The sequence below is a fragment of the Thermobia domestica genome, chromosome 1 (genome assembly GCF_964235325.1).
Source record: "Thermobia domestica chromosome 1, izTheDome1.hap1.1, whole genome shotgun sequence".
Taxonomy (NCBI): domain Eukaryota; kingdom Metazoa; phylum Arthropoda; class Insecta; order Zygentoma; family Lepismatidae; genus Thermobia; species Thermobia domestica.
The window spans coordinates 212,612,596-212,638,201 of NC_137454.1; positions in this window are offsets into that span (position 1 = coordinate 212,612,596).

Genomic DNA, 25,606 nt, shown 5'->3' on the forward strand with positions numbered 1-25,606 from the left:
GTGTATAGTCGGGAAATGTATATTTATGGTAAATTTCATAGGAAAAGAATTATAAATACGAAAATTAGAATGAGTAAAACAAAACGTTGCTATATGGACAAGAAAGTTTTATTTACGTTTTACTGTTCTTATGTACTGTTCTTTTGACATGAAATTTGCCACATACATGTCTTTGCCGATTATACACATACTAACATTATAAGAAATACCGGGCGAATTCCTTATCAAATTATATTCCTACAACAACATATTTATAGATATGCCACAAGAATTTTGGACATGAGTGTACATATTACATTCTATAAACGTACGAAATTTATTATTTCTAGCTAGTTTAGAACATATCATTTATGCTAGTGAGTGAGCGAGCGAGACAGACACAACAAAAACCGCAGTTGAAGGAGTTCATATCTCAATCCTCGATTGTTCCACTACAAGCAAGACTACGCACGATTGTACAACATACCAGTTCTAATAACTGTGTACAATACGGCGTTGCTGCATTACTAACTACTACGCAATGATGCAAGGTGACCAGAATTTTTACTTGCAAAAACGGGACGCATATGAATCGGCAACAAAGGGTGTGTGTGTTAAATATCTGACTTCCAGATTGTATGTTGGGTCTCAGCAATGTTTTCAATTTACAAAATACACAAGTAAGAGTGATAGCACAGCGTTTCTAACTTAAATACTATCCAACAATACTTTTACTAATAATAAACTACTTACCTCATTATTGAATGTCCGTTATTCTCTACAATATCATCTAGAGTAACTTCTACTGATATTTTTGGCATGAATGGGTCTTCTTTAAAAGTTCTTTGTTTGCACTCAACAATTTGTAGAAGTTGGTACAAGATTGATCAAAATCAACCTCACTGATCAGCAGAGCTTTCAAAGTATCTATAGACAGTTGGGTTTTCTCACTTGTCCACAAAGCATTCATGTGCGAGAATACACGTTCAGTCGGAGCATTAGTACCGGGTAAACATAAGAAGGAACTCCAGAACTTTTAGAATATTTGAGTACGGTACGTTATTAGAACAGAAATGGGAAAATATTTCTACCCAGCACTTGTCAGGAGATACTCTATTTGAGTTCCTCCTAGTCAATATTTCTGGTGTCAAATACTCTTTTTAATACTCGCATTCGTTGGTAAGAGCAGTATTATCAATCTGAACGAAAGGATTAATTTCCTGAATAAAGTCTATAGTTTTTTATATATCCTGTAAACATGGTACTCCTTTAAGCATAATCCAACTACATTTTTTATATATTCTCCACAACTTTGAAGTAAAGTTTCAAGGGGTTTTATCCACTTATCTAAATATTCAACTGCAATTTGATAGAAAGTATGAACATACTGGCGAAACGTAGAAATAAATCAGAAATAAAACCCTTCCTATCCAAGTTTTCAAGAATTTTTCTCACAGCTTCTGAAATGAAGCAATCTTGAGACTTTCAAGCTAATTTTTCTTTAAATCACATAATACAGAAATTACCTCAAAAACTGTAAATGTTTGACCTTGTATTATTTTTCTTCTGCGGAATGGAAAGATGATGCCTCGTTATGGATGAAGGAAAGTCATACCTGTGGTAAATTTCGAGGATTTAATTTTCTGGATGAAATCTAGATTTGAATAAGTGATATGTACCATCAAGGATGTGCTGCATCATAAATCTTTCTAAGTATTAATCATTAGATTCATAATTCATTGTATTTGGTGTCTCATCCAATCCAAGGAAGTTTTATTGCAACTTACTCATGATCGCTTTTCTTTGTCTTTAGGTATGCTTCAAATCTTGGTTTTTGTTGAAGTTTCAGAATCTGAGGAACTACAAGTACGTCATCTTTAATTTTACCATTCAATAAAAGAGAAAGTTCACCAGTAGGCTAAACAAATAATCTGGTTGTGAACTCGTAGCTTATACTATATACCTTTCAGCTTACTGAGAAGGATATAAGAAGTACAGACGGTGATCAGAAAAATGGAAACACCTCTAGTTGGCAACACGTCAGATGTATGGGTTGGCAGTGGTGTCGTGGCGCCCACAGCGCCGAACCGCTGGTGGTGGTGTGTTAGGTCGGTCTCCATACTACGTCAGGAGCAGTGAAACAACAGTGTCCAGTGGCTGCAGCAGACGGAGGTAGTGTAAAATGGGAGACCTCTCAGATTTTCAAAGAGGGCAAATTGTTGGTACGCGGTTATGTGGAGTGAGTGTGACGGCAGTGGCTACTGTGTTAGGTGTGTCGCGTGGGACAGTGTCGAAGGTGATGACGGCCTACACAACACACGGGAAAACCCCATCGTGGAAGCGAAACAGTGGGCGGAAGAAAATCATGAGTGACAGGTCACGCCGGGTATTAAAGCGCATTGTCACGCAGAACCGTCGTGCCACTACGGAGCAAGTGACGGAGGAACTCAATCAGCACCTCCCCCACCCTGTTTCGACAATCACAGTCCGCCGCGAATTACATGACATGAACTTACGGGGTCGTGTTTCACGGACCAAACCGCTCATCAGGGACCATAACGCTTTCGCACGCCGCAAATGGTGCCGCTACCATGCAACTTGGACCGTTGAGGACTGGAAACGTTTGATATGGTCGGATGAGTCATCCTTCACCCCATTCCCAACCACGGACCATGTTTATATGTGGAGAACGCCCAAAGAAGCTTATGATCTGCAGTGTCTCCGCCCAACTGTGAAAAATGGCGGCGGCTCGGTGATGCTGTGGGCCGCAATATCATGGTTTTCATTGGGTCCTGTGGTCACACTTAGCGGACGAATCACTGCCAACGATTATGTCGCAATTTTAGGAGACCACTTGCATCCTATGGTGTTCCCGGACAATGACGCCATCTTCCAGGATGATAATGCACCCATTCACACAGCTGGCGTTGTTGCAGCGTGGTTTGAGGAACATCGGGATGAAGTTCAACACTTCACCTGGCCCGCTCAATCCCCAGATCTCAACATAATTGAACATCTATGGTCCGTCTTGGAAACACGACTCCGGCGACGATTGACACCTCCCTCCTCTCTCACAGAACTGGCCGATGCCCTGCACGAGGAATGGTGTAAAATTCCACTTGCTACCATTCACGACCTCTATGAATCCATCCCACGTCGCATCAAGGCTGTTCTGAAGGCGAAAGGTGGCCCGACACCATATTAATCTGGTAAGTTGCGATTTCGTTCAGGTGTTTCCATTTTTCTGAGCACCATCTGTATATGTTCACGAAATAGCACATGGTCACGTTACACATTTTTAAATTACTGTGCTGACACTACTTACTAGAAAACATAATGAATAAAAAGAAAACAAAGAAATTTATGGAAATAGTAAGGATACACTCATTTATATTCACAGTATGTATCCCAAGAATCATAATAAATCAATTTTCGTTTGTAGAAATGGATGCTTTCTCACTATGACTTAAAGTTTAATATCCTATCTGAACGACAATAACAACGCTTGAGAACGTCAGGATTTCAAATTCATGTTGTGAATTATTTGCACAAATTCAATATATTTGCTGGAGATACGTATAATCTATATGTTCAAATTACTCAAAAACAGACTTGCAACAAAATTCTATTATTAGATTGGAATATAGATCTGTAAATTCCTTTGCAATTACTTATTTTGATTGAAAAAATAGAATGTCTGTAGAACAGGATAATCTTCCGTGTGGGGATATACTGTTTTTCATAACCATATCTTATTAGGTCATCGGAGTAACTATAGCTAGTAATTTTAGATTTGTTGTCTCGTTCAATCTGAGATACTTTTTTAACTCTCATATATCTATGATATTTTTTAACTGCGGATTCCCAACAGGAGTAAAAGAGTGCCCCAACACAAATGTTTGCATTTAGAAACATCGATAATATTGATATGTTAGTTTACGTGGGTTGTGCTTTGTTAGGTTATGTTGGTTTTGTTAGTGTAGGCTAAGTTTTTGTAGGTTAGGTTAGCGGAACGGAAATTTGTTTATACGCAATAGAGCTGTATTAATTTCATAATATTTTTGTGGCAGGAAAGATTGCAATACTGGAATATGAGTGCAATATTACAACGATATATTACAATAGACTCTAATATTACCTGTTCTTTATTCTAATTTTGTTGAACAAAAACCAAAGAATAAAATACTTGAAACAAATATGGTAACATAGATACCCAAGCGGGTGTAAATGTACCCCAGTGCAGTTTCAGCCAGATACGTAAGCTGATCAGCTTTAAAAACAGTGTTTTCGTAAAGTTGCGCAGCCCAAAGTTTGTTTCTCTATATCTTTTGAGCCAAGAACGATAAAGACATGAGACTTGAAACAAATATAAGCGTATACTATGTAGATATTTTTGAGATCATGACCAATGTTAGAATTTGTAACCGTTTTGTGGAGTGACGAAAGAAAGTACCGAAAGTGTAAAATAAAAAATGTAAAAATGAAGAAAATCAATACTCAGTTGCAGAAAACTGATTTCCTACGGGTGAATCCTTGTGTATATGTTTAGTATGCATCAACATTTATCCATTGCTGCAAAAATGTGACAAAGTTCATGCAGTGTTGCCATTAAAAAGGCTATTTAATGCAAGTTTGTAAAATGGGTGTTTTTGACAGAAACGCCCCTGACAACACTGTTGTCGTAAAAATTACTTCAACTGGTGTTTTAGGTTCATTAATGACAAGCAACGAGAATTTGAACATAATTGATAATCTCAGTTTTTATGCCAGCTACCAGGTGGTAATTTTTTAACGCAAAATTTTGCAATAAAAACTCAGCTTATTAATAATGAGCAAAAATATCATCGCTTATCATTGATTAACCTAAAACACACCTGTTGCAGTAATTTTACTACAACAGTGTTTTCAGAGGGCGCGTTTTGGATAGTGATTTTCTTCATTTTGTACTTTTTTATTTTACACTTTAGGTGCTTTATTTCGTCACTACACAAAAGCGTTACAAATTCCAACATCAGTCATGATTTCAAAAATATCTACATAGAACACGCTTACATTTGTTACAAGTCTCATATCTTTATAGTTCTTGCTTCAAAAGATATACGCAATTAAACTTTCGGTTGCGCAACTTTACGGACATACTGTATAATTGTTAATGAGGATGTAGTTTCCTTACAGTCCGGTCCACAATGTAAAGAACACTACTCACACTCGGGTGTCTGTACCATAAAATATACAGTAAAACATGTGCATGGAGTACATTTGTACCCCCCTTGGGAATCCGAAGGATAAATAGAATCGTCGGGTAGGGGGTCAATTCATTCAGTAGGTTCTTATGGCCGTGTTTTTAATAACCAATGTTTCACTATAGACAATAAAAAAGAACGGAGAGTGTCCCACATATGGTAGGGCGTCTGTTCAACCTTGATAGGTTCACTTGTATAGATGGACCTCTCTAGTAGACGTGATGCGTGTGGCTTGTGTAATCTAATGAAATTTGTTAGCAAGATTTGATGAATAGGAAAAAGGGGATCTTTTTAAAGGAAAAATGATGAAATCGAGGAAAGTATTTATGTTAAGTTGCAGATCGAATTTTATAGTCGTATTTTTTCTACCTTCTATTCAGTGCAATCGACAACATTAAATTATCTTCATCTTCACTTGAAGTCTTCACTTTCAGAAATCTTCGCAATTGACCCTCCTAACTCTTAGTCTCTATTCTCTTGTCACTTCCTTGAAGAAGAATAGCAGTATCAAGGGAGTGATAGATCACAAATCAAAAGTCGCTTTCACAAACAGCATTCCTGCCTTCACGAAATACTTTCACCCATCGTACCACCGTATGATACGAGAACATTACTTCACCACAAGCTTTAACAAGTCTGAATTTGTTTGCTGTACGTACGTGTCATTGAAACTCAATCCACGTTCGTTGTTCCTCTATTCGAAACATATTGTAATGACATTTCCAATTTCCTCCTCTACTTCACGAAATTGCCACTTTTGACTGAATAACACACAGTCGTTAGCACTCTCTACATTTCTTTGTTTCACATTCGTTCACTAGGTACGAAACTCTTGTAGTATAGGGTTAGCCTAAATGATTCATTGGGTTTCGAAACACCGAACATCATGTGATTTCTTCCTGTGAGATTATGTTAAGGACAAATTTTATGAATAAACAATGGCAATAACGCTGCAGAATTGCAAGAACGTATCAGTGCTGCTGTGACGGACATTGACAGAAACATGCTTTTGAACTTATGGACGGAACTAGATTACCGTTTAGATGTGTGTCGGATGACCAAGGGCCTACACTTTGAACATTTGTAGAATGTACCAGAAACTTGGTGAGTGTATGTATGTTTTCGCGTATAACACGCCTTTCTACGTCGTATACTTGTAAATAAACAGTGCGTTAAATCCGATGAATGATTTAGGCTAACCCTGTACTGAGACATACTATTCTGACGTGAGAACAGTATTGCCATTACTTTATATAAAACCTATGTACATTTAAAATAAGTGTCTTAATCAAAACGTTAAGAATGCTACAAGGTGTGTTCAAAAAGTATGGAACCTTCGGTTGGCAAAACTACATTTATTGATTTGGAAATTCGAAACATTAATCAGCTTCAAAGTAGTCTCCTAATAATGCACACACTTCTCTCAGCGCTCCCGCCATTGTTGGAAATATTTCTGGAATTCAGCATGATGTCTTCTCTTGACTCAAATCGAGTCCCTTCTAGTTGCATTTTCAGGTTGGAAAATAACCAAAAGTCACACCGAATCATGAGTGAGTCGGGTGAGTAGAGAACCTGACGACACATAGGAATATTGTGTTTGGTGATGAATATTACCTGTTCTTTATTTTAATTTCGTTGAACAAAAACCAAAGAATAAAATACTTGAAACAAATATTGTAACATAGATACCCAAGCGGGTGTAAATGTACCCCAGTGCAGTTTCAGCCAGATACGTAAGCAGATCAGCTTAAAAAACAGTGTTTTCGTAAAGTTGCGCAGCCCAAAGTTTGTTTCTCTATATCTTTTGAGCCAAGAACGATAAAGACATGAGACTTGAAACAAATATAAGCGTATACTATGTAGATATTTTTGAGATCATGACCAATGTTAGAATTTGTAACCGTTTTGTGGAGTGACGAAAGAAAGTACCGAAAGTGTAAAATAAAAAATGTAAAAATGAAGAAAATCAATACTCAGTTGCAGAAAACTGATTTCCTACGGGTGAATCCTTGTGTATATGTTTAGTATGCATCACCATTTATCCATTGCTGCAAAAATGTGACAAAGTTCATGCAGTGTTGCCATTAAAAAGGCTATTTAATGCAAGTTTGTAAAATGGGTGTTTTTGACAGAAACGCCCCTGACAACACTGTTGTCGTAAAAATTACTGCAACAGGTGTTTTAGGTTCATTAATGACAAGCAATGAAAATTTGAACATAATTGATAATCTGAGTTTTTATGCCAGCTACCAGGTGGTAATTTTTTTTAACGCAAAACTTTGCGATAAAAACTCAGGTTATTAATAATGAGCAAAAATATTATCGCTTATCATTGATTAACCTAAAACACACCTGTTGCAGTAATTTTCTACAACAGTGTTTTCAGAGGGCGCGTTTTGGATAGTGATTTTCTTCATTTTGTACGTTTTTATTTTACACTTTAGGTGCTTTATTTCGTCACTACACAAAAGCGTTACGAATTCCAACATCAGTCATGATTTCAAAAATATCTACATAGAACACGCTTACATTTGTTACAAGTCTCATATCTTTATAGTTCTTGCTTCAAAAGATATACGCAATTAAACTTTCGGTTGCGCAACTTTACGGACATACTGTATAATTGTTAATGAGGATGTAGTTTCCTTACAGTCCGGTCCACAATGTAAAGAACCCTACTCACACTCGGGTGTTTGTGCCATGAAATATACAGTAAAACATGTGCATGGGGTACATTTGTACCCTTCTTGGGAATCCGAAGGATAAATAGAATCGTCGGGTAGGGGGTCAATTCATTCAGTAGGTTCTTATGGCCGTGTTTTTAATAACCAATGTTTCACTATAGACAATAAAAAGAACGGAGAGTGTCCCACATATGGTAGGGCGTCTGTTCAACCTTGATAGGTTCACTTGTATAGGTGGACCTCTCTAGTAGACGTGATGCGTGTGGCTTGTGTAATCTAATGAAATTTGTTAGCAAGATTTGACGAATAGGAAAAAGGGGATCTTTTTAAAGGAAAAATGATGAAATCGAGGAAAGTATTTATGTTAAGCTGCAGATCGAATTTTATAGCCGTATGTTTTCTACCTTCTATTCAGTGCAATCGACAACATTAAATTATCTTCATCTTCACTTGAAGTCTTCACTTTCAGAAATCTTGGCAATTGACCCTCCTAACTCTTAGTCTCTATTCTCTTGTCACTTCCTTGAAGAAGAATAGCAGTATTAAGGGAGTGATAGATCACAGATCAAAAGTCGCTTTTACACTCAATTTTCAATGCAATTTTTCAATCTAGCAACATAGAAGTGAAGGATTGTCATAGGCGAAGAAAGATCACTTTATACAAACTAGAGAAGTTCTCGTAATTAGTTAAGTGGATACCGCGTGAGTGCCACAGTTGTATGTGATCCTGGGTTCAATTCCCGGTGGGAGAGTATTGAAATTTGAACGTATTACGGTGGTTCAGATTCCAGTTTAAACTGTAGGTCTACGTCTCATATAGCCTACATGCTGAATACGATCACTTAACTTCAATAAATAAAGGAACAAACGACCTGAAAAAATTAACTAAAATTGAGAAATGTTTGTAGCATTAGGGTAAAATTTTTCTGAGAAAATCATCGAATATTGTACTAAAGAATTAACTTTTTTCAATTTGTATATATTTTACATGGGTTGGATAAAAAAGTAATGGCAACATTGATATAATTACGTACCTAGCCTTGTGCACAGAAGAACATATACTGCATTTCTTCAATGTAATCGCGTCCTATCTCTATCACTTTATGTAACATGTTAGTAAGTCTACATACAGCGTCAGCGCCTCGATGTTTAACTAAATCATGCAGGAATCCCAATATGGCACAGGCGTTGGCTTGTGTAGCAGGCCAAAAATTTAGGGGGGGCCGGTAGAAGTTAGGGGGGTCCGACCCAATCATAGTATACTTCATCACCATATTATAGTTCATTTCCAAGTCTACCGTGAAACTTTTAGGGAGCCAGCCAAAGTTTATGGGGGCCGGCCCCTCCTAGCCCCCCGTGGATACGGGCCTGTTGTGTAGTAGTGCTTTCCGTGATTTGGTTCTTTCATTTTCGCTAGAAGGTCGTGATTGCACGGGCAAAACCAGGTAAATACCAGTAATTTTATATACATCCCAATGCCACACATTCACAGTGTTAGTCGTGTAATACGTGTATTGGCATGAAGGATGATAAGAGTTCGTATTCATTCGATCATGCCATCGCTCTCTCCAGAGTACAGGATGAATGTGTTACCCTATAAATTGTAACAATTGATTGCAATCCGTGAGTCATATGATCTAGAGGTGCAGGATGACTCCATGGATATCATAAGTTGTAATGAACATGACTTGCATACCAATAGTGTGTGCAGGAAACATGGTATTGAGCGAGATGGAAAGGATGTGTTCATTCATTGGATTGCCGCTTCAATTGTGGTTCATACTTCAAAAATCACATATCATCCATAGTGACAACCTTTCAAAGAAAGTATTCACTCTCCAATTGCTAGAGGTTCAGAAGTACCCGTGCAAGACCGTAGCAATTCCATTCTTGCACTTCCGCTATGTGGAAGTTTGTGGAACACAAGAATGTCGTGTAGAATGTGTAGCAGTGTTATGTGGCACACATCTACCTCCGCAGCTAACTCTCGGGCAGTCCATTGGAGATTTACATTCATCAGTGAGGCGAAGAACTGAATTGCACAATTGTCCGTGGGGGGGTCGTCCACAAAAAAGATGATTTTAAACAGCATTCCTCCCTTCACGAAATACGTTTACCCATCGTACCACCGTATGACACGGGAACGTTACATCACCACAAGCTTTAACAAGTCTGAATTTGTTGTTTGTTGTACGAACGTGTATTTGAAACTCAATCCATGTTCGTTGTTCCTCTGTTCGAAATATATTATAATGCCGCTTCCAATTTCCTCCTCTACTTCACGAAATTGCCACTTTTGACTGAATAACCCACAGTCGTTAGCACTCTCTACATTTCTTCATTTCACATTCGTACACTAGGTACGAAACTCTTGTAGTATTAGCCTAAACGATTCATTGGGTTTCGAAGCACCGAATCCCAAGGTATCACATCATGTGATTTCTTCCTGTGAGATTATGTTAAGGACAAATGTTATGTATCCACAATGGGAATAACGCTCCAGGATTGCACGAATGCATCAGTGCTGCTGTGACGGACATTGACGGAAACATACTTTTGAACTTATGGACGGAACTAGATTACCGTTTAGACGTGTGTCGGATGACCAAGGACCCACACTTTGAACATTTGTAGAATGTACCAGAAACTTGGTGAGTGAGTGTATGTTTTCGCGTATAATCCGTCTTTGTATGTCGTATACTTGTAAATAAACAGTGCTTTAAACCCGATGAATGATTTAGGCCAAACCTGTACTGAGACATACTATTCTGACGTGAGAACAGTATTGCCATTACTTTATATAAAACCTATGTACATTTAAAATAAGTGTCTTAATCAAAACGTTAAGAATGCTACAAGGTGTGTTCAAAAAGTATGGAACCTTCGGTTGGCAAAACTACATTTATTGATTTGGAAATTCGAAACATTAATCAGCTTCAAAGTAGTCTCCTAATAATGCACACACTTCTCTCAGCGCTCCCGCCATTGTTGGAAATATTTCTGGAATTCAGCATGATGTCTTCTCTTGACTCAAATCGAGTCCCTTCTAGTTGCATTTTCAGGTTGGAAAATAACCAAAAGTCACACCGAATCATGAGTGAGTCGGGTGAGTAGAGAACCTGACGACACACAGGAATATTGTGTTTGGTGATGATAGCCTGAATCAAATTTCGCGGATACTCTTCTCATGCCCGAATTCTCGTTCAAAATTGAATATATAAATCAGATTGAATGATTTCGCTTGGGTATCACAAATGTTTTGGCAAAAAATCTGGCAATAATGCTACTCAGGTGTTTCTGTCATTTTTTACAAAAAAAAAAAAAAAAAAAAAAACTGAAATCTGACGACTGCTCATTACTTGTCTTCAGTCGTTGGTTGCCTGCCAGGACTGACGTTTTCTGCGAGAGGGAAAAAATTCGCGACTGCTCACGAGTGTCCCCTCTACATCTACACTGAAAAAAGTCTCAAGTGCTCCATTGGTTTACGCGGGAAAAGTAAGCTTTGATACTTTTTCAACACACCTTATATAAACTTATATAAAATGGAGTCTGATATTTTCGCATTATCCATTTCACTCTTATACTATAGAAATGGATAGTGCATAATATTCAGACTGCATTTTTCACGTAATCACTGTATATATTTATTATTATTTGAAAAGAGTTCTAAATAAATGTGATGTATATTTTTAACTTAATACTTCATTAGAGCTGAAAGGTACCTATTAGTTTTTAGAGAGAAAAACATACTACACATTTATTGTTTAGAACAAGAAAGGAAATTCGCCATTACAGCGACAAAATGTATAAATAATAAAAGAAATGTTAACAAGAGCATGTGTATAACAATATGCACTTGTTTCAAATTTACTTAGTTATAACTTGAGTAGATTCTGTTCTTTAAGATACTATATTCGCTATTGCAACATAACAATTGTAATACGTTATGGTATTTTCTATGTAATAAGATACTGATTCATCTCGTGATAATTTGATATAGGCTATTTAATTTCTTTTAATATATATGCATGTTCACATGTTCAGGTACTTCAGAAAAATATTGAAAAACCCAATTGATTTTTTTTTTACTTTTTAAATTAGCCTAAGTAGAAGAAAACCTAAGATTGTAATTTTTTAATATTAGAGACAGAGGGGAAATATTTCCTCTTATATTTTAGCAATATTTCTCTCAATGTTGAATTATAGGGAGAGACAATACTTTTTTCTTTACATGTCAAATATACTGTATATAATAACAAGTATAAAGAAACTCTTGTTTCTTGTTTCACGGTAAGTATTTATTAAAATTTAAAAAAAAAAAACTTAAGAAAATAATTTAATATATGTCGTTTAATTATTTTTCTTTATATTCTATGTTCGTTTATATCCTATCGTATGTCTATAAATCATATTCATATTTTTGGCATGTTTTCCAATAAAACCTACAAAATTACGGTTGTAGTCAGATTACTTTGTAATTACCGAAAGTAGAATATCATTAACACAGACGAATCCAATTGTTTTATCTTTTAATTTTAGTAAAGTATGTTTCTGAGTAATCCTATGCTTCTTTAAAACTTTAAACGTAAAATTAGCAGGCTTTGAACCAAAATAAATACGTAAATAAAACTATCAAGTTTCATTTACAAAGAAAGTAAATTTCTGTCGTCTGGGACGTACGCGGGAATGGCCTGGGGGGTCCGGAAGCACCCTGTAATTCCTTACTTTTCTGTAAATTTTATGCAATTTTATAGGTGATTTTACAACTTTTATTTTAAATTATTATCATATTGAATTTGTACCCACCCAAAAATCTTTGGAGCTCCCGAAAGAAATTCCCGCGTACGTCTCTGTCTATTACGATTACCTAGTATGTAGAACAATGCGTTGAAATGTTTCATCCCTTATCGAAATCTTTGAATCAAATGTTATGCAAAATAAATAAACAAATCTATATATATAAAAGAGAACGTACAAATCCTTTGTGAACTCATCACGGTAATACGGCTGAACCGATTTCTTTCATTTTTGGGGGGTTGTTAGGATTTGGACCCTAGATGGTTTTTATCATATCACTTTAATTTTTAATTACCAGTGTCTTGAGATAATGGACCATTCAAGTCTCCATAGTTCATCATAGGTAAAAATAAACGTATGTATATGCAACCCGCATGAGCACGTGACTCGGCGGGTTAACATAAATGACAGGCGCTTGCAATTTGAAAGCGAAAAAGTAAAAATTATCTAAGTAACAAAGTTTATTGCGTTCAGGGGTGACCGCAGCGAAGCGGGCCGGGGTGACCGCAGCGAAGCGGGGTGAACGCTGCTAGTACATAAATAAACATGAATGTTAGGAATGATCCAAAAAATGAATCAAAAGATTGCAATCTTGACCAATGATATAAAAAATGCATCAAAAGATTGCCATCTTTGCCAAAATTTGTTTTTGGATCAGAAACAACAAAATTTTTGAACAGCCCCTAAATCGAGTTTTCTTATTTTGTACGGAATAAGCACACCATACTGACAAGTAAACCTTACGTTTGGGTGAATCGAGTTGCTGACTGAGACACATATGAGAAGGTAGTACTAAATGTGGTCAGTATTTCAGTGAAGTTGTAGGTGCGAAGCTCCAGCGGTTTAGGAGATACAGCTACCAGAACATCACATGGAAGTACAGAATAGTCTTCATACAGTTGTAGGTAAAAGTTCTGTATGACCTCTTGTAACGACAAAAGGTGAATAACAAATATATGGGTACATATTAGGACTAGGGGGAAGTCATACAGTAAGGGTATACCTGACGGAGGCCATCTTGAAATCCGCCATTTTGAATTAAGGTTAAGTTCTTAAAATAGGAATAGGGTCATGTAATACATGATTTAAGGCGAAAATGTAATCAGAAGAACAATGGTGACGTTAATTTTGATTTATGCGCAATTGGTAAAAAGTTACAGTGAAATTAAATATTGTTGCAGCATAGTATGTATTAGTCCTTTACCCCACCTTGTAAATTTTGTGTTAATGATAATAATTAAATAAAAAAAACAGGTGGATAAATATTAAGTCTATGGTAAGAGTTGCCTCGATGGCGGCCATGTTCAAATCCGCCATTTTGAATCAGACAAAAGTTTTAAACAAAACGCATAACAGTGACACCTTATTAATAGCAAATTTTACCATAACTCCAACGGTATAACCATTTTTGCTTTCTCATTAACCAGCACAAAATTAAATGGGTCGCTCCTTACGACTACTGCTTTGACGGAATTGTTAACGACAAATGTGTCAAGTATAACTCGATTGCCTTTGTCAGGTGTGCTCACTATGAGCAGAGCATTTGTGCAAGTCATGCACTCCTTTCTGAACTACATATTGATTGTACTAATTGATGACTTTTCTGGAAGAAAGCCCCAAGTTCAATTATGACTGAATTCCACTTTGGTCATTTTTCCTTAAATTAGCAACTTGTTTATGCGATAACAAATGCTGGTTAATGATAAAGCAAAAATGGTTATACCGTTGGATTTATGGTAAAATTTGCTATTAGTAAGGTGTCACTGTTATGCGTTTTGTTTAAAACTTTTGTCTGATTCAAAAGTTTTAGCAGATTTTTAGTGTCTTTTGGCAGATTTGAACATGGCCACTATCAAGACAACTCTTACCATAGACCTAATATTTATCCACCTGCTTTTTATTTAATTATTATCATTAACACAAAATTTACAAGGTGGGGTAAAGGACTAATACATATGCTGCAACAATATTTAATTTCCCTGTAACTTTTTACCAATTGCGCGTAAATCAAAATTAACGTCACCATTGTTCTTCTGATTAAATTTTCGCCTTAAATCATATATCACATGACCCTATTCCTATTTTAAAAACTTAACCTTAATTCAAAATGGCTGATTTCAAGATGGCCGCCGTCAGGTATACCCTTACTGTATGACTTCGCCCTAGTCCTAATATGTACCCATATATTTGTTATTTACCTTTTGTCGTTACAAGAGGTCTTACAGAGCTTTTACCTACAACTGTATGAAGACTATTCTGTACTTCTATGTGATGTTCTGGTAGCTGCATCTCCTAAACCCCTGGAGCTTCGCACCTACAACTTCACTGAAATACTGACCACATTTAGTACTACTTTCTCATATGTGTCTCAGTCAGTAACTCGATTCACCCAAACGTAAGGTTTACTTGTGAGTTAAGCGATAGTTTGCGTTTGGCTACGCAATTAGTTCTACAGATATAAGGAATACAGGGAAAATTTTTGATTGAAATATATTGGATTTTTTGATCCAAAAATACTAGAGCTCAAGAAGTGTAACTTCTTTTTTCGTTTAACAATGTAATTTCTTTACAGGAAAAATGCAGCTAGTGTAATAAGGTTTAATGATGTAATATAATAAGCCTATTATCAATAAGAGAGGCTATTAAGTATTATTGGGATCAATGGTATTCTTCACACGAATTGCTCAATTTAATTTAAAATCATGACACAAAAGGTTAAAAAAAAATCCTCACAATACTATTGTTAGGCAGACTACGACTCTGAAAACAAAACTATATCGACAGTGCTGAATCCGAATCTGATATTTGTATCTTGATTAGTTGATTTCGCTTTATTGATGTAAAAAATATCTCAAACCAGAGAAGTAGCTTCTTGGTAACACTATGAACAGGCGGGTCATGTCATTGAAAGCAAGCAGTATATCAAGCGTACTTTTCCGTTATCTAAAGTAAATTTTTTGATAGATATTTTGTTCTCCAGCACAAGAAGCACTAGAAACTATTGCTTATGGAGACAGAACTGAGAGACACCTCATAACAGTGAAACCAGCCAAGTGGATTGAATATAGTATTGTCGAATCTCAAAACAGTTTTTCGATTGATTTTTGTTATCGAGATATTCAAAGTTTCATAAACAGTAAAAATACATTGAATTGTTGTAAATTTAGTGTAGAGATGCGACAATGAATGTTACGGAAATTATGTAGGATCCAGATGGATGAGAATAAGAAAACAATTTATTACAATATTATTACATATTTCGTCAGAAACGAAGGGTTCAAAAAATATGTTTCTTGATTCAATGTTCAGTAAAACCAATTCGTAGGCAGTTTGTAACTACTTGAAAAGGAGAAAGGAGATTTGTGTTTCGCGCAGATTTGTGTTATGGCTGAGACGAGGAATAGCAAGTTATCTACGATACTAACTCTAAAGGCAACATATCAATGTTGTTACATGTAGTTCAGTAATATTACTTCAAAGTAGAGATGCAAGGGCTCGGAAAAACCCCGGCATTTTTGGGAAAAACTCGTTTTTTTCTGCTTCGCTTTTTTGCTTGGGAAATTTTGGGCTTTTTTGAAAATTCTGCTTAAAATTGATAAACCAGATTTTGTTTCGCTTCTCTACAACACAAAAAGTCATTTAATTAGTGGTTGATGCCGATAATAATATAAAACCTTGAAAATAAACCATGAATTTCGAAAAGATATTTCAAACAGTTTTACTTCTCAACATATTTACATTATGAATTCCAAAGGATTAACCAATGTATATAATATGATTTTTTTAAACCTCCTACATACAAAAGTAAGCAGGGTTGGCAAGAGCCATGGTTGTTTTTGAAAATGCCAAAAACCCGTTTTTTGGGGGTAGTTTAAACTAGGCTTTTTTGGTTTAAACCAGGTTTTTTTGGGTTTAGATATATTGCTTTATGTATTTATATTACATATTGACAGAAATAAGTTTGTTTCGCCTTGGTGTTATTATGCAACAACGGGGTTATGCTGGAAGAGGTCACATAAGCTTAAAGAAGTCCGGTCAGTAAATTTCTTAAATTGAGAAACTCCCGCCCTATCCATCGGGGAAATCCCGTCATTACTCTAAATGTAAAACAATAACGAAAAAAATCCTGTTATTGCTTTGCATGTAAAATTTAAAGGTCAACGTATCATAATCAGTACGCTAAAACTGAGGTATTAAATTACAAATTTAGTGCGTACATATCATTGAAAGTACAGGGTGTCCGAGAATTATCTATACAACTTTACGACGTTATATTGAAAGAAGTTAATGTGATATTTACATGCGGTTTTTTGCATTTAATACAGAAAGTATTAAAGTTTTTTACCTGTTCAGTACACCTCTATGTGGACACCATGTGTGATACGAAGCACATCCAGACGAAAATCAATTTCAGCCCATGTGCGCTGCAGCAAATCATCAGTTACTGTGTGAAAAGCAGCAAGGATACGCTGCTTCAGCTGTTCAAGGTTTGCTACCTTCGTAGCGAAGACGATGTCCTTAAGGTACCCCCACAGGAAGAAGTCCAGTGGTGTCAGATCCGGCGACCGCGGAGGCCATGATATCGGACCGTCGCGACCAGTCCACCTATTGGGAAACACCTCATCCAGGTATTCTCGAACTTCTAAAGACTAGTGTGGCAGAGCTCCATCGTGTTGAAAAAACTTTAAGACTTTCTGCATTGAATGCAATAAACCGCATGTAAATATCACATTAACTTCTTTAAATATAACGTCGTAAAGTTGTATAGATAATTCTCGGACACCCTGTACAATCCAAGCTAATGTTGAAAGGCAATCGATAAATTTTATCAATTTATATCAGTATATTTAAGCAACCTTGGCTTCTTTATAAAACAACAGGCATTCAGGCATGCAGAAATATACAATTTAGTTTCGTTTCGTATGTTCAGGCTTAACATCCTTACGTAATACCGAGGTTATCAAGGAGAAGACTTTCGCTTAAAATGACATCCGAACCGCTACTTTGTTTACGCATGAAAGAAGGGTTGTGGTTCGACCGAGAATTGAACATGGGACACCTTGATTAAAAGGTGAAAAGGAAATAAAACTAATGCAGATGGTTTGATGTATGGAAACGTCACCATGAAGTTCACACGATTCGCAATTTTCGTACCTTTTATTTTTTTTTCGGTTTAAACCAGTTGTTTATTTAAAAAAAGAAGAAAAACAGCTGGTGTAAACCAGCCAACCCTAAAAGTAAATACTTATTTTTAAAAAATACTCAAATAAGTAGCAAAATTCTATGTAGTATTTTTACTTCAAAATATTCCATACCCTCTTTTTGGAACAAAATAAAATTAAAATAAAACATAAGAAAAATACTTAGATTTATATGACACACTTAAAGGCTGCACCCCTAGAGCTTTTGGTTTTGTATATTCTTAAAATTCTACAGTTTTATATAAGCACCATCACGGTTTATTCAGTCCTCAAGTTTTCTGTATTTTTAACAAGAGGTATTGAACATGAAGGGTGTGAGATAAAAACATGGTAACCCATAATATTACTATTTTAAGAAATTAGAAATTTTCTGCTGCACAATCCATTTTGAAAGTCGGAAAGCTGATTTTTCACATAAGTCTATACATGAGGGATTAAACGAATCGGTATGCGTTGCTGCCTATCTGATGCTGCGTAACTCAGCAATTGAAAATTTGTTAGTTACCATGTTCTTGGCTCACACCCTTCATATTATTATGGAACTCTCCCCACCCCACCAACACACACAAAAAAAAGGACTACGGAATATATTTAAGTTAAGATAAATACAACTGCACAACAAACATAATTGACTGGAGCTTTTGCGCTTCTATCGAGAAGTCCGGAATTCAACTCAGCATTCGACCATTCTGACAAAACTTTTCTTCATTCCATCTATGAAGTAGAAATAGTGCGTGTACTGTGAGTTGGCTGACTTCATTTCTTATTGTTTTTAAATCGTTATTATTACTAATTACCAGCAGTGACGGTTTTGCGAGGGTTAGGGGGGGCGGTCTTTCGGACTGAAGCATGTTCCCCAAAATTACGGAATGTCTAAAACAAACGAAATATCTATTAGTTATGCCTTTACTCATAAACTTTAAGCTGCCGTCAAATAAAAATTACGAATGTTTAGAAAAACTAAACATTAATAAGAAAAAAAAACATCCCAAAATACTTTTCTAAATCCGCCACTGATTCTCAGTATAAAATTATCTTCAAGGTTGTATCCGGAAGATTATCGCTAAATATATAAACGAAACGAAATACAGTATTAGCTATGCCTGTACTCATAAACTTCAAGCTCCTCCCAAATAAAATTAGGAGATTTTAGAAAATGAAATAATCAGAGAAACCCGTCCCAAAGTATGTTTCTAAATCCGCTACTGATTATTTGTATAAATTAGTATTCAAGGTTGTATCCGGAAAATTATTGCTAAATCGTTGCACAGCTACAGTATAAGAGAAATGTGGAAGTGCGGTTAGACGGATATATTGAAAAACGTACGCTTTGACGGATATATAGAAAAACGTAAGTTTAACTTCTACGTTAGAAGCTGGAGTACTAAGCTCTTAGAAATGAAACAGACGACAAACTGAAATGATATCGAGAAGAAAAAATATCGATAACTCAAAAGTTAAAATAAAGTTAAATAGCCTCTAAAATTGCCCTCAAATACTACATTCTTCATGTTAGCTTTAATTCGTAAAACATGTGCTCCATCCATCTTGATGGTGAATTTTAGAGCGAATTATGGCATTTAGGTCATGGAATTCTTATCTAAGTATAGAATATACTATAAGAAAGCTATTTAGATAGAAAAACCATGAAAATGAAAAAAGCCAAAATTTCCAAAATTCTCGTTTTTTCCCAAAAAAGCCGGCTTTTTATGTGAAAAAAAACACCGATTCAAAAAAGCCGGCTTTTTTGCATCTCTACTTCAAAGTGATAACTCTAACGAAAAACCTACGGCTGTTAATATGTTTTATTATGCTCCTTGGTAATATTAAAAACACTATCAGATATAATCAAATATCTCGTTTGGTATTAAACTCTCTAGCTCCTTTATCATTTCTGACACTACGAATATCCTTTATTCGCAATTTCCACACCAAGGCTTGAATACGTAACCAACAGTATCCGAATATCGCAAACAAGCTAAACAAAATGCAATTGATTTTCTAATAATAAATTAAAACTTCTTCCTCTTCCTATAAAGAATGTTCCATTTTCCGAATGTTTTCCGCATGTTTTGTACTTCCAACTCTACTTCCTACATGTGTCCATCAGGATGATCCTCCCTTGAACTAGCTACGTCTCCGCGAAGCTCAAAGCAAGCGAGTAAGTCAGGCCGAAGCATTTAGCTGCAGTATGAATCTAAAAACAAGTAAGTACTGCCAACTAAAAAAGGCAGTGGTTCTTAAACTTGCTGTTACCGCGACCCACATTAAATAATAAATAGTATTTTGTGGCCCACCTTTTTTTATTCAGATACACATTGACATTCTACGTAATGGTGGTGTATTTCAAAACAATTAAATTTTGTATATCACATCTCCAATTCCAGTTCGTACAATAATAGTTTGTATAAGTGACTAACATGTAATTTATTTGGGGATGTTGTGAACACCCCGAGCGACCACGAATGTTACAAAGTGGAGCTCGATGCTTAGATTTTAATAAATCAAAATTTACTTGGTTTATTTTACATTTATCGTAAATATCTCACTTTCAAACTAAATTGGCGATCGAGCTAGAGTAATGCAAATTTCTTTTTCAATAACTGTATCATATGAAAATTTACACATGAGCAGAAAGGGCTAAGGTGTTTCCATAGAAAGGTAACACAGAGTTAACACTACTCCCAACGCAATGCCCTACCCCGTCACAGATTTTGACTGACTCACTCTCTTTCCATCCTAACCCAGCATCTCTGCTGACTGTACAACAGGACAGGGATCTAAGTAACTACTTATTTTTCACCTCATTAACAAACCCTTCCAATTTTCATATTCTGAATAGTATTTCACAACATATGTTCTTGCATCAAAATAAAATTTTCATAATTAAAAGGAAAACTTCTGCGACCCTTCTTAAAAACGACCGGCGACCCACCAATGGCTTACGACCCACACTTTGAGAAGCACTGAACTAGGGCACATTAGGTCAAAAATATTGCAAGAGATATTGTGTACGTCTTCATGTGTTGCCAAATGTAAGTTTATGGGTAAAGCCATTGCACACTTCCTTCTCACAAGTAAACCTTACGTTTGGGTGAATCGAGTTGCTGACTGAGACACATATGAGAAAGTAGTACTAAATGTGGTCAGTATTTCAGTGAAGTTGTAGGTGCGAAGCTCCAGGGGTTTAGGAGATACAGCTACCAGAACATCACATGGAAGTACAGAATAGTCTTCATGCAGTTGGAGGTAAAAGCCCTGTAAGACCTCTTGTAACGACAAAAGGCGAATAACAAATATATGGGTACATATTAGGACTAGGGGGGAGTCATATAGTAAGGGTATACCTGATGGCGGTCATCTTGAAATCCGCCATTTTGAATTAAGGTTAAGTTTTTAAAATAGGAATAGGGTCATGTGATACATGATTTAAGGCGCAAATTTAATCAGAAGAACAATTGTGATGTTAATTTTGATTTACGCGCAATTGGTAAAAAGTTACAGGGTTACCATAAATCTAACGGTATAACCATTTTTGCTTTATCATTAACCAGCATTTGTTATCGCATAAACAACTTGCTAATTTAAGAAAAAATGACCAAAGTGGAATTGAGTCATAATTGAACTTGGGTCTTTCTTCCAGAAAAGTCCTCAATTAGTACAATTAATATGTAGTTCAGAAAAGAGTGCATGACTTGCACAAATGCTCTGCTCACAGTGAGCATACCTGACAAAGGCAATCGCGTTACACTTGACACATTTGTCGTTAACAATTCCGTCAAAGCAGTAGTCGTAAGGAGCGATCCAATGTCCAGGTTCTTCATTCAAATATCCACAATAGTACAGTGAAGACAAGAGCGAGCAAGAAATAGACGTGAACAGGATACAAGAAAAACAACGAAATGGCGTGCAAGTACAGCATCAAACAACTAACATTGTAACGCCACCATTGTATTTTTGATTAACTTCTAGCCCGAAGTCATCTATTGCATTACTCTATTCCCATTTAAATTTGTGCTGGTTAATGATAAAGCAAAAATGGTTATACCGTTGGATTTAGGTAAAATTTGCTATTAATAAGGTGTCACTGTTATGCGTTTTGTTTAAAACTTTTGTCTGATTCCAAATGGCGGATTTGAACATGGCCGCCATCAAGGCAACTCTTACCATAGACCTAATATTTATCCACCTGCTCTTTATTTAATTATTACCATCAACACAAAATTTACAAGGTGGAGTAAAGGACTAATACATATGCTGCAACAATATTTAATTTCCCTGTAACTTTTTACGAATTGCGCTTAAATCAAAATTAACATCACCATTGTTCTTCTGATTAAATTTGCGCCTTAAATCATGTATCACATGACCCTATTCCTATTTTAAAACTTAACCTTAATTCAAAATGGCGGATTTCAAGATGGCCGCCGTCAGGTATACCCTTACTATATGACTTCCCCCTAGTCCTAATATGTACCCATATATTTGTTATTCACCTTTTGCCGTTACAAGAGGTCTTACAGAGCTCTTACCTCCAACTGTATGAAGACTATTCTGTACTTCCATGTGATGTTCTGGTAGCTGTATCTCCTAAACCCCTGGAGCTTCGCACCTACAACTTCACTGAAATACTGACCACATTTAGTACTACTTTCTCATATGTGTCTCAGTCAGCAACTCGATTCACCCAAACGTAAGGTTTACTTGTCAGTTCCCAGAAATGGCAACGTGTCTAGACGAGTTTTCTGGGATCTTGGCTAGCGAATGTAGGACTAAGTCGCGAGCTCGAGTTCCCTTTTAGGAAGAAATGAAGATATGTTTGCATAACATGATATTTTATTAACTACGGTACTATTGCTGTGATCTCTTTTTTTCCTATATGTCTACTTTGCAGGACTATAAGTAAAAACCTATAGGAATGAAACCCGGGATCACAACACATAAATATAGTAGACACGTTAGCTATTCTGTTGCGTATGAATGCGTTTCTATCCGAAAACAAGTACGAAACATAAGTGAATGTTATTAATCTGTCTCTTATAAAACTAGCATTATATTTGTGGTTGTCCTGACCATAAACATGTTTCTCTTTATCTCTCTCTCTCTCTGATAGCACATGGATACTTATCCATTATTTGATGTTTGCGGAGCATCCAATTTATGACTTGAGGAGTCTGATCTTTTTATATTTTCTTGTGATAGATGATTGAAAAGTAATTAAAATTGATGTTGAAGATGTCAATATTTAAAAAACAATTTCTTTTTGGAAGTGGTATGTTGTTTATACAAAAAGGCAATTTCTAGAGTTATCAATTTTGTGTACCAACCGATAAAATATAATATTACGCAACGAAGAAATTACATACAGAATTATAAACAAAGAATGTAATAAATTTTATAATATTTAAGCTTTATGAGTAATCTTATGCCAACAATTCCTGATCGCTTCATTATTTTCTCAATGCGATAAAACCACTCTGTATTTATTAATTGCTTTTCCTTATATTCTGGATGGATTAAGATAAGAAAGTACGTCGTACTTTTAAATGTTGTGTAACTTCAAAGCTTTCAAGTAGGCTTACCATTTATGTACAGGGTGTTTCAAAACAACACCGAGAACATTTGGGAGGTAATTCCTGGCATCAAGATAAGATAAAAACAGTATAGACCAACCTGGATGCACAAATGCTTTCTTACGGAGTTATAAGCTGCCGAAAACAAGAAAAAATGAACTTTAAAGGTCCATAGCTCCAAAACTATGGGACCTACCGTAGCTCGGGTTAGGAATTCACTTAGAAACTAGTATGTGAGCTATCCAAATATCAATGTTTGGGACTTCTGAGGTACTCACACAGTAATTTTTATGGAGGAAGTTTGGTTACTGACATATAATTTATGGCACTCACGAACTACATCTATAAAAATGGTTGGGAAGTATCGCATGATTCTAAAACATGTATTTTTGGATAGCCCAGATGTTAGTTCCTACTTGAAGTCTTGATCCGACTACGGTAGGTTTCATAGTTTTGGAGCTATGGATCTTGAAAGTTCACTTTTCCATGCTTTTGGCAGCCTATAACTCCTTAAGAAAGCATTTGTGCACACAGGTTGGTCTATACTTTTTGTCTTATCTTAATGTCAGGAATCACTTCCCAAACGCTGTCGGTGTTGTTTAGAAACACCCTGTATAGTATTTAGTTATTTTACCGATAATTCGTTTTTCCTTAGTGATTCTTATGACACTTAAGCTCTAGTTATAAAACACAATTTTATAACATTATTTACCATTGTTTAAGTAACAATTACGTATAATTTTATTAAAAATCATTTAATATAATCTCCATATTCTCTACTCTATTGTGATAGGTCGTTCAACAAACTGGCCTTTTTTTTTTTTTTTTTTTTTACCGCACTTTCATTTCAAGTAGTAATCATCTGTTCCATTCATTTTGCAGTGCTCACTCAAAATAACCTCTACTACTCCAGTTCGACCTACATCTCACAGCATCACACATGACTCCAATACAGAAATAGCCAATAGGTATACAATGAAAGGCTATCTGATACCTTGAGTGCGTAAAATAAAACAGGACGAAAAAGTTTCTCATTACCATAACTTGTAGATCTTCACAAAAGGAACTAAAGACTAACCATTAACAACAACCAGTACAAAGGTAAAATATCCTTATTCAAGAAACGAGAACTAAAAGCAGACAACATACATTCTATTCCACCTGCTAGACAGCTCAGTAACTCAGAACCAACAAACGAAATATTTCAGTTATCACCCAACACCGATACCACTAATAGCAGAATTACACCAAATTAAAAAAAAAAAAGAAAGTTTAAAAATTATTTGGAACTTTTAATGATATCATATCGGTGCTGGAACATAGGTGGTAGTTGTAGCTGAGAAAATAGATCTCACATCACTACAACACTTTACAAATTTAGGCTAATGTACTATATCGATATTGTGAACGTTAAACATGATAGCATTACACTGTGGAAAAAATTAGATTGGCCACAGAAAATGTATATTTGTCGAGTTTATTCCGCGTGTAGATAGGAATACAGGAATTTACAATACATATGAGTGATTGTGTGTAGGTTCCCGATGAGATTAATTCTAAGCTCAAAATCGGTTGGATGCAAATGATTTTTGTTACTAGCACAAAATTACTGGATTATTGAAGATCTGCTTGAATTAGTATGGACAAAAAAGGCATGAAGTTCAGTCGATTTGAAGTTGTTTGTTATTTGTTAAAGTTTAGGATTAGTTTTCAATATCAAGGTTATACAAATATTTTACCTTCAAGGTGGAATTCGAACTAACGTAATTCGTTCACAATTCATTCTCAATTACCGGATATAAAATTCAGGATTCAAGGGGTTCAGTGTCCTTTCTTGTTCAAGAGGATAGCGCACGTATTCCAGTTTTGGCACCAGATGGAGTTGCTTACTTGAAATATATACTCGAGTAATGGTGTGGTTTCCACTTTAAACTTTATATTCAGTTTAATATAGCTTCGATCCTGAAATGGGATATAAATATTCAATAATTTATTTTAGTTGACACAAAGTTGTAGTCAATCATGTGGAACCCCTGGACTGCGACTAAAGTAAGTATATCCAACCTCCTGCACGGTTATCATAATTTATAGTTAACAAAGTTAATTTCAAGTATACACCTTGGATATAT